Source organism: Schistocerca cancellata, chromosome 4 (genome assembly GCF_023864275.1).
Source record: "Schistocerca cancellata isolate TAMUIC-IGC-003103 chromosome 4, iqSchCanc2.1, whole genome shotgun sequence".
NCBI classification, from domain to species: domain Eukaryota; kingdom Metazoa; phylum Arthropoda; class Insecta; order Orthoptera; family Acrididae; genus Schistocerca; species Schistocerca cancellata.
In genome coordinates this window covers 370649469-370662710 of record NC_064629.1, presented here as the reverse complement: position 1 = coordinate 370662710, position 13242 = coordinate 370649469, and positions in this window count along the sequence as shown.

Below are 13242 nucleotides of genomic sequence, written 5' to 3'. Positions count from 1 at the left end.
TGACTGTAGCATTTTTGAAAAGGACAGAGTGGTAGAATTTGATGCTGGTGGAAATAGACGAAGAATAAAATTTCGAGGGGAATTAAAAGGAGGTGAGACAATTACTCATTTACAAAGGATAGAAGAGGTAGGTGATGAAATGTGCACTGAACAGCAGATACATGACAAAGTAAATGAAATGGGACATTTAAATGAGGAACAAAAGGTGCAGCTTACAGATTTATTGTGTAAACATAAGCATGTGTTCTCTGACAGACCTGGAAAAGTTGTAAATTTCAGTTATGTTTTGAGGGTATTGCCACATGAAGTGATAAGGGCCAAACCTTATCATATAACAATAGCTAATAGAGAGGCTGTAAGGGCAAGGATACAGATGATGTTGAAGTGGGGCATTCTGGAAATGGGGAGGAGTGAGTATTGTAATCCAATAGTAGTGGTGAAAAATAGGGAAAGAACACTAATGGCTAAGTGGATGCTTGTAAAAGTTTGACATTGGTGAGTTTGTTTGCCATTTATGACTAGTTAGCCATGGAAATCCCATAAAAGAATGGGTTTCAAGATATTGCCAAATATTATGTGAAAATTTATATAGGAATTCATGGAAAAAAATTGAGCGTATTTATGTACAGTGATATAGCTGTATGGATGCTTTAAAAAAAATAAGAATCTGCATCTGGGAATAAATTCTCTTGGTGCGGGGGGTAGAAGTGTCGGAGCTCCTGATCTGGGAACATTTGAAGGGTGAAATAGAATATATTTAACTATGCCTTGTTTGTGTTTGATTTGTGTGCATGTTTGTCATTTGTACAAACCTCAATAAGAACTGATCAGTGAACACAGGATGTTCCAGGGAGGGTTTGGATAGCCTGACTCCTGGGAAATGTGGGTCTGCATATCTAGGCAAGATTTATGAGGATTTGATTAAATTTTGATAGGATGGTTTGGCTAACGAGAGGAAGCACAGTACTGCTGGCTGACAAGTTTGGAAAGCCTGCATTCCGGTGCATAAATCTGTGAACACAAGGATCTGGTAACAACAACCTCGTGCAACTTACAGAAACAACTGTGTAAAAAGTGAAAGTGTTGATGTGCAGCGAGTGTGCAACCTACATATAGACTAATATTTATATTAAGTTTCTTTGCATTTTGCCTGCCCAATCAGACTCAACAGGAGACTATCTAATTGTATATTTGAATTGGATACATTGTTGGATAATGTTTGTACGTTTTCTGATGACAGTACTTACACTGATTAACTCACCACTAGAATACAGTTCTACATGTTTTGATGCCATTATAGTTATAATTAAAATGTTTAATATATAAAGTAATATGGGTTTGCTCCATTTGGTGCTACTTCATGTTGCCATTACTAAGGTAATGTCTCCATGAAGTGGGGATATGTAAGGCAACAGAGATAATATGCTGTGCAAAATAGACTGGAAAATACTTGTTTTGTGTTTTGATGGGCGTTGTAGTTCCGGTGCATAGTGTTTTGTTTTTCTTTTAATTTCAATGAATTATAAAAGTATGGTGATAAATGCGTAAAATTATATAATGTATTTAGATTTAAGTATTTAAATATTATAAAATATTGTAAACGAATTGTGGCCATGTTTAGCGATTATTTTGACTACTGTGGTGTCATGTGACCCGGCTCAAGACTGTGGATATGAGCGGGAAAATCGTGGTCTTGGTGCGTGGTCCGTTGTGGTGGCAAGTGCCGCGAGTGCCGCGAGTGCAAGCATGGACGCGAGTGTATGCGATGGAACAAAGTGAACGTGTATGGGTGTGAGACAAACAGTGTACGAATTGCACCGATTATTATTTGTGAACTTAAAAATGCATGGCCACAACGTTAAAATGTTTCTTTTGAATAAATAAGTTTCAATCTGAACGTGTATAGTTCAATTCACTGCTATTCAGAAGCCAGCCAATATCTGACTCAATAATAGGGGCGCAAATGCAACCGTTTACTACCAACCTCCTTTGCAGATGAGCCCGAGTTTAGTTGCATGACGAAACCAGCTTCTGTTTTCTATGAAACAAAAACAAACATGGACTCATTTATCCCACCCAAGATCATGGATGGGAGCAAAAATACATCAGAACACGAGCAATATAATTTAATATATTTACAATACAATTCAGAGTTCAATACATAAAAGAAGGTCGTAATGAGGAACATAATTTCCACTTGACAATGGGAGCCAGGCGAAATTGCAATAAACCAGACTACCAGACCCACCCATAAATATTATGGTCTAGTACTCGTATTTCGCAAAGCAATAATACGGATTATCGCTCCATACTTTCCCGCATTCGAATCCACTGCTAGAGCACGAAGAGCGTGTAGAAAATTGTCAAAGCAATCAGATGCCCTGCAGGATATATGAGAAAGATGATAAATTCATTAGATGCTTGCATCAGGCGGGAACGGAAGTGAATAAGCACAAGCTTTTTAATTCTTTTAATTAAAAACGAAAAACAATATGTATCGCCTTTAAAGTAAACCAGTACGAACATGCTACCTAATATGCTGATTAAAATTATAAATATACTATAGACCTAATCATTCTCGTTGCTTACGTTCATGGTACCTGCGATAACATGGCTTATGTAGCACTGTTATGTTGGATATTTTTGATGATAAATAAGTGGTTTACCTGTAATCATGCTATCTTCCCACTGAAAATCTATATAGTAGATTTTGTCAAGTTGCCTATGTGACAGGTCGTACGTATATTTCACATTTTATTAATCATCCTCTTTATACGTATTGTAATTCTTGAAGTACTACGCATATGTCACTGCAGACGTTAGTAACTAGCTGATGCACAACAGCTAATGAAATGCGAAATAATCACGAACGGAAATGTCTCCGGTTACTACAAACCAGAGTGTAAATGCTAGCCTCAGGTTATGCTGGTCGTCGATAATTAGTATTCTTTTTTCCACAATTGTAATGAGCAGCCAGCGGAAAGCATCTGTTGTCATATGTGCCAAATTTTGGTGTAAGGCTAAGGAAAGCAGCAGCTGCAATTCAGTTTTAAGTACACTACCTCCACGAATTTCACGTTTACGTACAAATTAATCCACTTAAAGTCTTCCTTCCCTACGCCATTTTGCTTACTTTGTCAAAAACAGTGCGCTCCCCATGCAAATTAGTCCTCTCTGAACATTAATGTTTCGCATCTTATCTCTATGTAGTGTTGTCTCCTTTGTGTCGAGCCGCAGCTGTCAATCGCTGATCGTTTGGAATTCCCATGAAGTCTGGTGAAACGCATGCAACGAATTGGTCATGTGTGGCAGTATGGCAGCGGTTCGTTTGTTGTCTAGTTAGGTTAAATATTTGTGTAATTTTGTTTCGTTCAGTCTCACTTCGCTAGGCACAGGTGGAGTGAGAACTTTATGTTAGAATTTATAATTATTCAGGGAGTGCGGACTATATTCAAAGTAAAGCTGAAGACGGAGATGACACTTCATTTAAGATAAGGTGACGTTATTTTTGGAAGCCGAAGGTGGGACCAACATGGTTGCCCATACAGGAGGGCAAGGGTGGTCGTGTTGGTAGGGGAGGGGAAGGGGCGTTACATACGCGCCCACTGGACAGCGAACTCCATGAATATAAACTGTGAGAGCCGCTGTGATCTAAATGTCACAACACAAACTGGAGATAACGTATGTTACCTTGTGCGCATTCAGGATTATTATTTTACCAAACTTCCTGATGGCAGTAATTTCGCAGTAACACATTTCCGTTAGCAATTCTTACTTCGTAATGGAGGTTTCAACGTTATTTATGATGCCTTGTTTAATACTGAAGAATTTCGGAATATAAGGCCTACAAATTTGCTTTGTCTAACAAAGAGTGCTGAACCGAGGCACTGGCAGTTAATCTTGACGCAGTCTCAATTTTCTCACGGTTTTTCCCTGCCCGCCGCAGTATTGATCATGTGTTTGAATAACGACCGACACTCCTGTCTAGTACTTTTACCTAGTTCCATAGGATGAAGCCTGCCAGTGTTTCTGTTTCTACTTTTAACAAGTAAGATGCAAGGCCCTTTGTCAGTATAAGTTAGCGGCGCAACTTACATGTTAGTGGATGGTGGTACCTTCTTGGGTGGCGTCGATACGTACCACTTTCTCAATTTTGTCTCGTTGTTCATTGGCTCCCTCCTTCGTGCGGTCCTGTTGGCGTTTCTGCTCAGATGGAAGGTCTCTTGCTGCAGTTGCGTCGACAGGTGAAATCTATTGGTGTGTGTCTGCGTTGTGGAACACGATGATTTCGTCGCTATTCACTTCACTGATGGCTGCAAGAAGTGCTTCAGTTTCCATTGCGACATTATGCGGCTGGTTTTGCAAAGTCTGCGGAGCAGGGGGGCTGCAGTCGCCGCCGTCCGTGGTGGTGATCGCAGTGTAGCAAAAGTTCTAACGATATTGCAGAGCCTATGGAAGTAGAACAAATACCGGAATGACCTGTCACTGTGTACAATGCGCGAGCGCAAGCCTTATAGTAAATGTTTACTACACCGTAGCTGCCGATATTGGCTCTTCTGCTTCCCGGAGCGAACCGAGATGGCGATTTTGATACGAAACAACTAGACGCATTATTAAATTTGTTTTCTAAAGAGAATGAGGTACCATATCAAATAAACATTTTAATTTAAATGTTTAGGGCTTACCTAGTATAGTGCTTGACGTGTTCTCTTATGTGAAATATGAATATCCTCGGATAAAAATTTAAGATCGCCGTTACTTTGTAATACTGTGCTGCTTTTTTTAAAACCTAACCGTGCAGCGAAACCGTGTCTTTTTGTCATATGTGGACTCCGTCGCTCCTAAAACTTCTTCTGAGCCGGAAACTGGGAAATTTTGCAGGTCCAAATCTCTGCTAAATAATTGAAACATTTCTCCAGAAGCACTCAAATACTGACTCTTGTTAGAGCGGGCGTCGCGTATCTTGGCGGGTGGTGGGGGAGTTCTGCACAGCCAGCAGTTAATGGTGGGGGAGCCAGCTGCCAGCTGTGGCAGTGTAACCACACTATACGTTAAACGCTAGCCACACTATGCGTTAAACGCTCCATTCGACTGTCAGCTACTGACCGCAGCGCATAGAAGTACGCGCGCATATCTATACGTCTTTGTGAGAAAGGCGTTGTCATCGAATCGTCTGCCCTTAAAATATGGAGTTGTATAAATTGTGTAAAAATAAAAAATCTGTGAACATTGGCAAGAATAACAGACGGACTTGCATTGTTTATTGTGTCTGTCGATCAACACAAGAATACCGTGTTGAGTAACTGGGAAAACTGCTGCGCATTTATTTATCTTTCCTATTCTAGCTCAGAAAATACGATCTTCTTGTGCTGCCTTGAAAAATAAAATTTGAAAAGAAGAAGAAGCCTCGCGAAAAAATGCATGCCTACTGATAATCAAAGGATTTTTATAATACACATAAAATGTTTTGCAATACGTGTGAGTACTGGGAAAAATCGCGGCACATACAGGAGTATTTCTGTCTCCCTTTCAAACCCAGAGGATACGTTCACCCCGTGATGGCTTGCCATCTGTAGTCAAAATTATTTATTTGGATTGCAGGGGAAATATCCGCACATGTGAAATTGTTACATGCCAGTTTTTAAGTGACCTAAGCAAACGTTGAGCAGTCTAGATGTAGAGCATCTTTTCAGCACATAGCTGAAAGAATCATATTTCAGAAAATATAAAACTTGCCTGTTATACATTAAAAATCGTTATTAAAAGAACCAAAGGCACTTTCTGTTTCTAGACACCTCACTTACAACAAATAATTTATAATTGTTGATATTATGCCTATTGTACATAGTTATTGTCATACGTAATATAAAACAAGTTTCCACGTGCTGTTTGTTGGGACTAATTTTCGGGAAAACAAGAACTATTACTTTTTCAAAAATGAAGTCAGCATTCCGACTAGCACAAATACAAAAGAAATTCTACATATCTTGAAGGATAATTCAATAAGAAAATCGACGAGTGTAATCACTGAAGACAAGTTTCAAAGTCCCCAATGAAATTGCGTAAGAAACTAAAATCCTTTTATAATTACATTACCAGCCAGGCAAACCTAGACTCAAGTTACATAATATAGACTTACGATTTACGATATAGGTTTAAATGCTTACCGCAGCATTGCAGTACCGTCACAGGTATCCCAAAACATCATCTTCATCCTCGCTGTCTGATAAAGACGAATCCGAATCGTGAAGATTACCATCACCGAGTCTCTGTCGATTTACTTTTTAAAATATTCTTCCTGGAGTGTTTCCGAATGTCTGACGCAGTTTGCCCATGCAGATATGCTTACGTTGTCCACTGCTTCATGTGTGCGTCTTTCTACGTCAGCAATTCAGAAGGTGCTGTTTCTTTCTGAGATATGGGATTTAACTTGCGCCCATACCAGTTCAGTAGGATTGTAGTGGCAATGATATTGTGGTAACCTGATAACTCGGCGACCATCTGTCTTGCCATTTCATCTACCTCGTAAGTGCGGTATTTAGGCTTGTATGCATTTACGAGCATGAGTAACTCTGCCCTGGTCTGTGACGCTGTGTGAGGAATTCCACTAGACGACAACCATGAAGTAATTTCATCCTTCCTGGTATTTGAAGTAGGAGCCTTATATTCCCTTGTACAGAGTGCACGCTTGTGTTGACCTAGACAATAACAGAATTCTCTGCCATGGCGGAAGTAGCTGTTGCACAAACCACCTCTTGAAGACAGCATAGGTCATTTCAGAGTGATAGTCATCCGATTCCTTCGTCTTTGATGCTTTAAATATTAATTTACTCTGTGGTATGAAGCCTGTCTCTGCAGAACCAGCGTGAAGCACAATAAGGCGTCTCCCTTTTCCCACAGGAACATTCAGGCCACCAACATCGTCACTTGTCTTCTACCACATTGGCCTTGAATGGTTCTGGTGAATGTATGTTTCATCGAGATAATAAATATGTGATTTTCGGGCTTGTTTTATCTGGTGCATTTCTCTCAAGAACACAGTTCTTGCTGCTACAGTGTCACTTCTATCTAAGAGCAGTTTTCTTCCGCCACTGCTCTTTCTGTTTTTAAATCCCATCTACCTTAATATTCTGAGCAAGGTAGATTTTCTGCCATTGAAACTTTCGGCTTCTTTCATGTAGGAACACAGTTGATCTGCCGTAGGATATTCGCCTTGGCTATACATGTCGAATATTTTGCGCTGTAACACATTCTTGCTGAAATCGTCGAGCTCACTTACGAATTACTTTCGATTTCGGCACTTACTGGGCGACTTAAAAATAGGTGATTCATTCTCTTTAGTAGATGCTTTGGCTTCACGGGCGATCCATTGTACAGTTCCCAAACCGATACCACACGCCTCAGCTGTTCGTTCTTGGCGATTGGCAACACTAGGCGACCCTTTTTTGTCAGCTGTGGCTGCCGTTTCCAGATCCCGTCTAAAGAACTGATACCCGCAAAATATTATTTCTCTCGCCTGCCTGTGTAATATTGGGTGACATTTGCTGTTTCCACTCATATTACCACAATGCCGTGCAATAACTTGCGAAAGAGCACCACACACAATTCTAAAACCAGTCGTTAACTTGCTCCTCTCAGAACGACATTAAATCGGGCGCTAGCTACGGCTGACTGACTCCTATTGGTCGGAAGGTCACGTGACTTCCGTGCTATGGCCGGTATTACACTATCAAATTTCTTTGTCCAATATCTTTGTCCAATATCTTTGTCAAAGATATTTGATAGTGTAATAGGGACTTTGTCAAATGTCGTCCAATATTTGATCAAATCTAGGGCCTCGCTGTATATTTGATCAAAGAAACCGCTTGTCTTCTGTTCACTGCAGTGTGACATGTTACCACTAGAGTTGGGCAACACGATTCTTTTTCCCGGTTCGATTCCTACGATTCAATCTCACGTTGCGAATCGATTCCTACGATTCGTTCACGATTCATTCTAGTCTACGATAGCACGATTCTTACGGAATGCAAAAAGTTCTACATCTTACTCACAGACGGCAGGACATGTCTGAAATTGTCAATGGGGTTAGAATCGAACTGTGTCATGATAATACAGGGTGATTCAAAAAGAATACCACAACTTTAGGAATTTAAAACTCTGCAACGACAAAAGGCAGAGCTAAGCACTATCTGTCAGCGAATTAAGGGAGCTATAAAGTTTCATTTAGTTGTACATTTGTTCGCTTGAGGCGCTGTTGACTAGGCGTCAGCGTCAGTTGATGCTAAGATGGCGACCGCTCAACAGAAAGCTTTTTGTGTTATTGAGTACGGCAGAAGTGAATCGACGACAGTTGTTCAGCGTGCATTTCGAACGAAGTATGGTGTTAAACCTCCTGATAGGTGGTGTATTAAACGTTGGTATAAACAGTTTACAGAGAATGGGTGTTTGTGCAAAGGGAAAAGTTCTGGACGGCCGAGAACGAGTGATGAAAATGTAGCACGCATCCAGCAAGCATTTGTTCGCAGCCCAGGAAAATCGACTCGCAGAGCTAGCAGAGAGCTGCAAATTCCACAATCAACTGTATTCTTTTTGAATCACCCTGTAGATAAGGAACAGCAACCTTGGGAAACGCCGCCAAGCAGCCCGTGACAGAGCACTTCATCACTGGCCTCCAAGAAGCCCTGATCTTCCCCCCCCTGCGAGTTTTTCTTATGGGGGTATGTTAAGGATATGGTGTTTCGGCCACCACTCCCAGCCACCATTGATGATTTGAAACGAGAAATAACAGCAGCTATCCAAACTGTTACGCCTGATATGCTACAGAGAGTGTGGAACGAGTTGGAGTATCGGGTTGATATTGCTCGAGTGTCTGGAGGGGGCCATATTGAACATCTCTGAACTTGTTTTTGAGTGAAAAAAACCTTTTTAAATACTCTTTGTAATGATGTATAACAGAAGGTTATATTATGTTTCTTTCATTAAATACACATTTTTAAAGTTGTGGTATTCTTTTTGAATCACCCTGTATATGCCATAAATAGTTTATTTATGAGTAAACATGCAAATGACGTTACAAGTGTGATTCTCGATTTATACGTCACGTTTGATTTGATTTCATCTATTGTTTTATTTCAGTATGTCAGGAAAGAGGAGTCGATTTGTGCGAAAGGTGGTGCAAAATTACGTGGTATGCCAGTTTGGTTGTGTGGCTTGAACGTATCTAACTACGGACGTCTGTTATATAGTAACAGAATCTAGCAGTGAGGCAGACGTGATTTGGCTCATATCATCCTATGTTTTTCTGTGCTAAGATGTCTTTCCAAGTCCACATCACTCTTGCAATTCATAACGCAGCTGACAGCCCTTCCACAAGGCAAATTTAGCTTAAATTTCATTTCCTCTAAATACGAAGCATAGGTATTTTGCTTTTAATTTGTCTGAGAACTTGCCACTGGCACAACTATTTACATGAGAAGACGACACTGCCAAGTGTCAGCTTGGTTTTCACGCGTAATATTACGGCCCACGAACTTCGTTTGTTAGTTTCGAGCTTCCTTTGTTGACACGCGTCCTCCACTTGACTGCCATCTGGCGGCCGTAATCATTCGGCACGACTCGGCATGATTCGGAAGTTGCCTTCGAAGCATAGCGTACCAAGAATCGATGAATCGTTGGAACTTGGAATCGTCACGACTCGGAAACACACAATCGTTCTTACGATTCTTTTGAACGACGATTCGTCAGTATCACGATTCGATTCTTACGATTCTTTATTTAGAGTCGTTCAAATGAACGACTCATTCGCGAATCGCCACAACTCTAGTTACCACATGGAGCGCTAGCATCGCTGCAGCGTTGTGTCGTCTGTAGTGTTTTTATAAACAACATGTGCCGACAACTACAAAATTAATAGAGATGTATGAAGCTGGTGGGGAGCTTTACAACGGGAGGCACCCTGAATACAAAAATAGATTAAGGAGATTGGAGACCTGACCTGACCTGACCCGACCTAACCTAACCTAACCTAACATAACCCTCTCCTGTAGCAAGGAATCGGAGTGTTACAGTGGGACTGTCTTCTGAAGATGTAGCAGTTCTTAAGTGAATATTGTGGTTTGTGATATGAGGATACACTTTATTGAGCACATACAGAAATGTATGCTCATCCATTCTTACGTAATTGGTGTATGACTTGACGTCTTCCACTGTAAGCTCACGTAACAAGTTTTGTTGAATGCTTTTATCGTGTCGTCGTAAAACCCACGGCTTCACCCAGATTAGATTACTTTTTCGTTCCATAGATCCGTGCTGAGGAGAGCCTCGTGGATGTGGAACATGTCGATTTTTTTTAAGCTGAAATAACAATACTAATAGTATGAATAAATACATCATTTGTTTCTATTAAAAATTTCGCCAATGGAGTAGAAGGAGTTAGCCAGTACTAAGTCTTTCAGGATCCTTTTAAACTGATCTTTATTTCTAACTAAATTTTTTATGTTTCCTGGCAAATTATTGAAGATGAGTGTTCCTGAGTAGTGGACCCCTTTTTGAACTAAAGTAAGTGCTTTTAAGTCCTTGTGCAGATCATTTTTGTTCCTGGTATTGTATGTATTAACTGAGTTGTTTGTTGGAAAAAGAGATGTATTATTTACGACAAATTTCATTAAGAAGTAAATATACTGAGAGGCAGTAGTTGGTATACCCAGTTCTTTGAAGAGGTTTCTGCAGGAGGTTCGTGAATTTACTCCACAAATAATACGTATTACACGCTTTTGGACCTTGAAAACTTGTTTGACTTCAAGATTTACCCCAAAATATTATCCCATATGACATTATGGAATGAAAGTATGCAAGCTTTTTCATTTTTATGTTGCCTATGTCTGCTAATACTCGAATTGCAAATACAGATTTGTTAAGGCCTTTCTGCAGTTCTGTGGTGTGCTCCTCCCAACTGAATTTATTATCAAGTTGTAATCCCAGGACTTTTAAGACTGTCAACCTCGTATGTATGGTTCCATTTTTCCCCCACTTCTTTTCCGCATGTGCACACAATGCAATTGGAGTACGTAAAACTGCTGCGGTTAATAACAAGTTGTTGTCAGCCATCTTGAACTTTGACGAAAAATTTGATGACAGTGTAATACCCCCTCTAGCGCTACGTCAAAGATCTTTGTCAAATATATTGGACGGAATATTGGATCACATCTTTGATCAAATCTTTGACAAAGAGATTTGATAGTGTAATACCGGCCTATGCGCATCCAGTCCTCACCCGTCAAGTTACATGACGCCCGCTCTGCGCAAATTGAGAAGCGTATAGCACGTGTCACGTGACACGACACTACAGCGCGACACGCACGGGTCGCGCGGGTCCAGCGCATATTGCGACGCGTACACCATACTCGTACTTAGCACGCGCCGACTGGCGACGCTCTGCGCTGACAGAACCGAAGCTCACGCAACCTGTATCTTCCTCAAACGATTTTACAGAAACTATTCGCTGAAAATATATGATTTTTGCCTTACTTGTAGCGTTATATGTCAGCTTCGTGACGAAGTGCCAATCACCTCGCTAATGACCATTCTTACTGTGATGTACACATTTTAGTAAGACACCACGCAAAACTCAAAAAGTTTTGCAACGGCAATTAGGGGTCGCTATGATTTTGCGTTTGGTGCGTATTACACCATACATTGCTGCGTATGAAATTTAGCTAACATACTGAATTTTTGTTTAGACTTGGGAGGAGATCTCTATCTGCCTCTGACCTCGAGAAAATGGATCCCATGTAGCGCGCTCACTTCCGATCTCACGCCCACGAGAATGAAATACTCGCAACATCTCTCGTATCTCCTAAACCGCACGAGACATCGAAACGAAAGTTTGGCGAATGATAGCATACAAGGAGGAGAGTGTTTTGCCAATTATTAAACACACGGAACTTTATTATCTATGGCGATATATCACTACTTATACTTTATTTATTTCACTCCAGTGACAGTAATTTTTTAAGAGTTATCGACAGCTAGCAAAACAAGAGCTTCCTAGTATGAAAATAAACATGAAATTTGTTCTTTTATGTTACTGCAAACCGATACTATGAGGTTTTTCGTAAGCTATTGAGCTCTCTAATTGCCAATTACTTGTTTAATGAGGCCCTCCGTTTCGAAATTCTGTCTCAATAGCTGCTGTGAGATGAGTTTGGCAAATTACACTGTGACAAAGGAAGTACAATTAAACGAGTCACCAAGAGAAATGTGGCCTTTACTCATAAATGGTGATGCTTCTTCGAATGAGAAAAGGTTAACTACTCACACAAAAACATATTGACAATTCTGTTGGAATTTTGGTGGCATCCCCGTAACCCATCGTATTTTTAACACTGAGCGACGGGAATGGAAGTTTACCAAAGGATTTTATTCCTTCTCTTGATCTGAGCAGTATTAAAATAATGACGAGCGTTCCTTCAGGCGGAATGGTAGGCACATGCCAGATACTGACTGTTTACTCACCTAGGGCTTGCCAAACTGACAATGCGTGATCGCAAATAAAATAGTTGTTATTGAGAAAAATAAACAATTGATGTGTCGCACAACACAATGGTCAGTGTATTGTCAGCAGGGAAGGATAATGTGCGTGACAGGAATGCACAAGCTAGCCATGTGTGCCTTGTTTGACCAAGCTGTAAATCATTGACATGGACAGTGAGAGTGAGATTTGCGTTAATTGTAACATAACACAGAACTTTCTAAAATGGCACTTCACTAATTAAAAGAAAATACACACTATTCAACTTTCTGACACAGGTCCACTCATTCAAATCACTACTATTAATTTTATCACATAATTCCTTCAACGAAGAGAATGATATTGCCTTCTTATGGTCTTCATGAGTAATCAAACTTTCTTTCAGCGCAGATCTGACGAAAGCATTTTCCAAACGCTGTCTTCGATCTTCAGGATGTTCTGTTGATGCTGACGGTGGAGATAAATATTCAGGACATCCTGGCAATAGTGCTGCTATTGCACCTATAAAAAATATTAATTGCCAGTACCTTACCATATAAACCAAAAGCGTAAGAGATTCGTCCAATAATTATATCCTAACTGAAAGTCCGTAAACAACCAACTTACCTTTCCTTAGACGTGGACGGTCAAGAGGTGTTGTAATTAATCTTCCAGTCTTAGCTCATATGCTGATGTAGTTCTTTCTCTATGGTGTGCATGGAAATGCAGCTCAC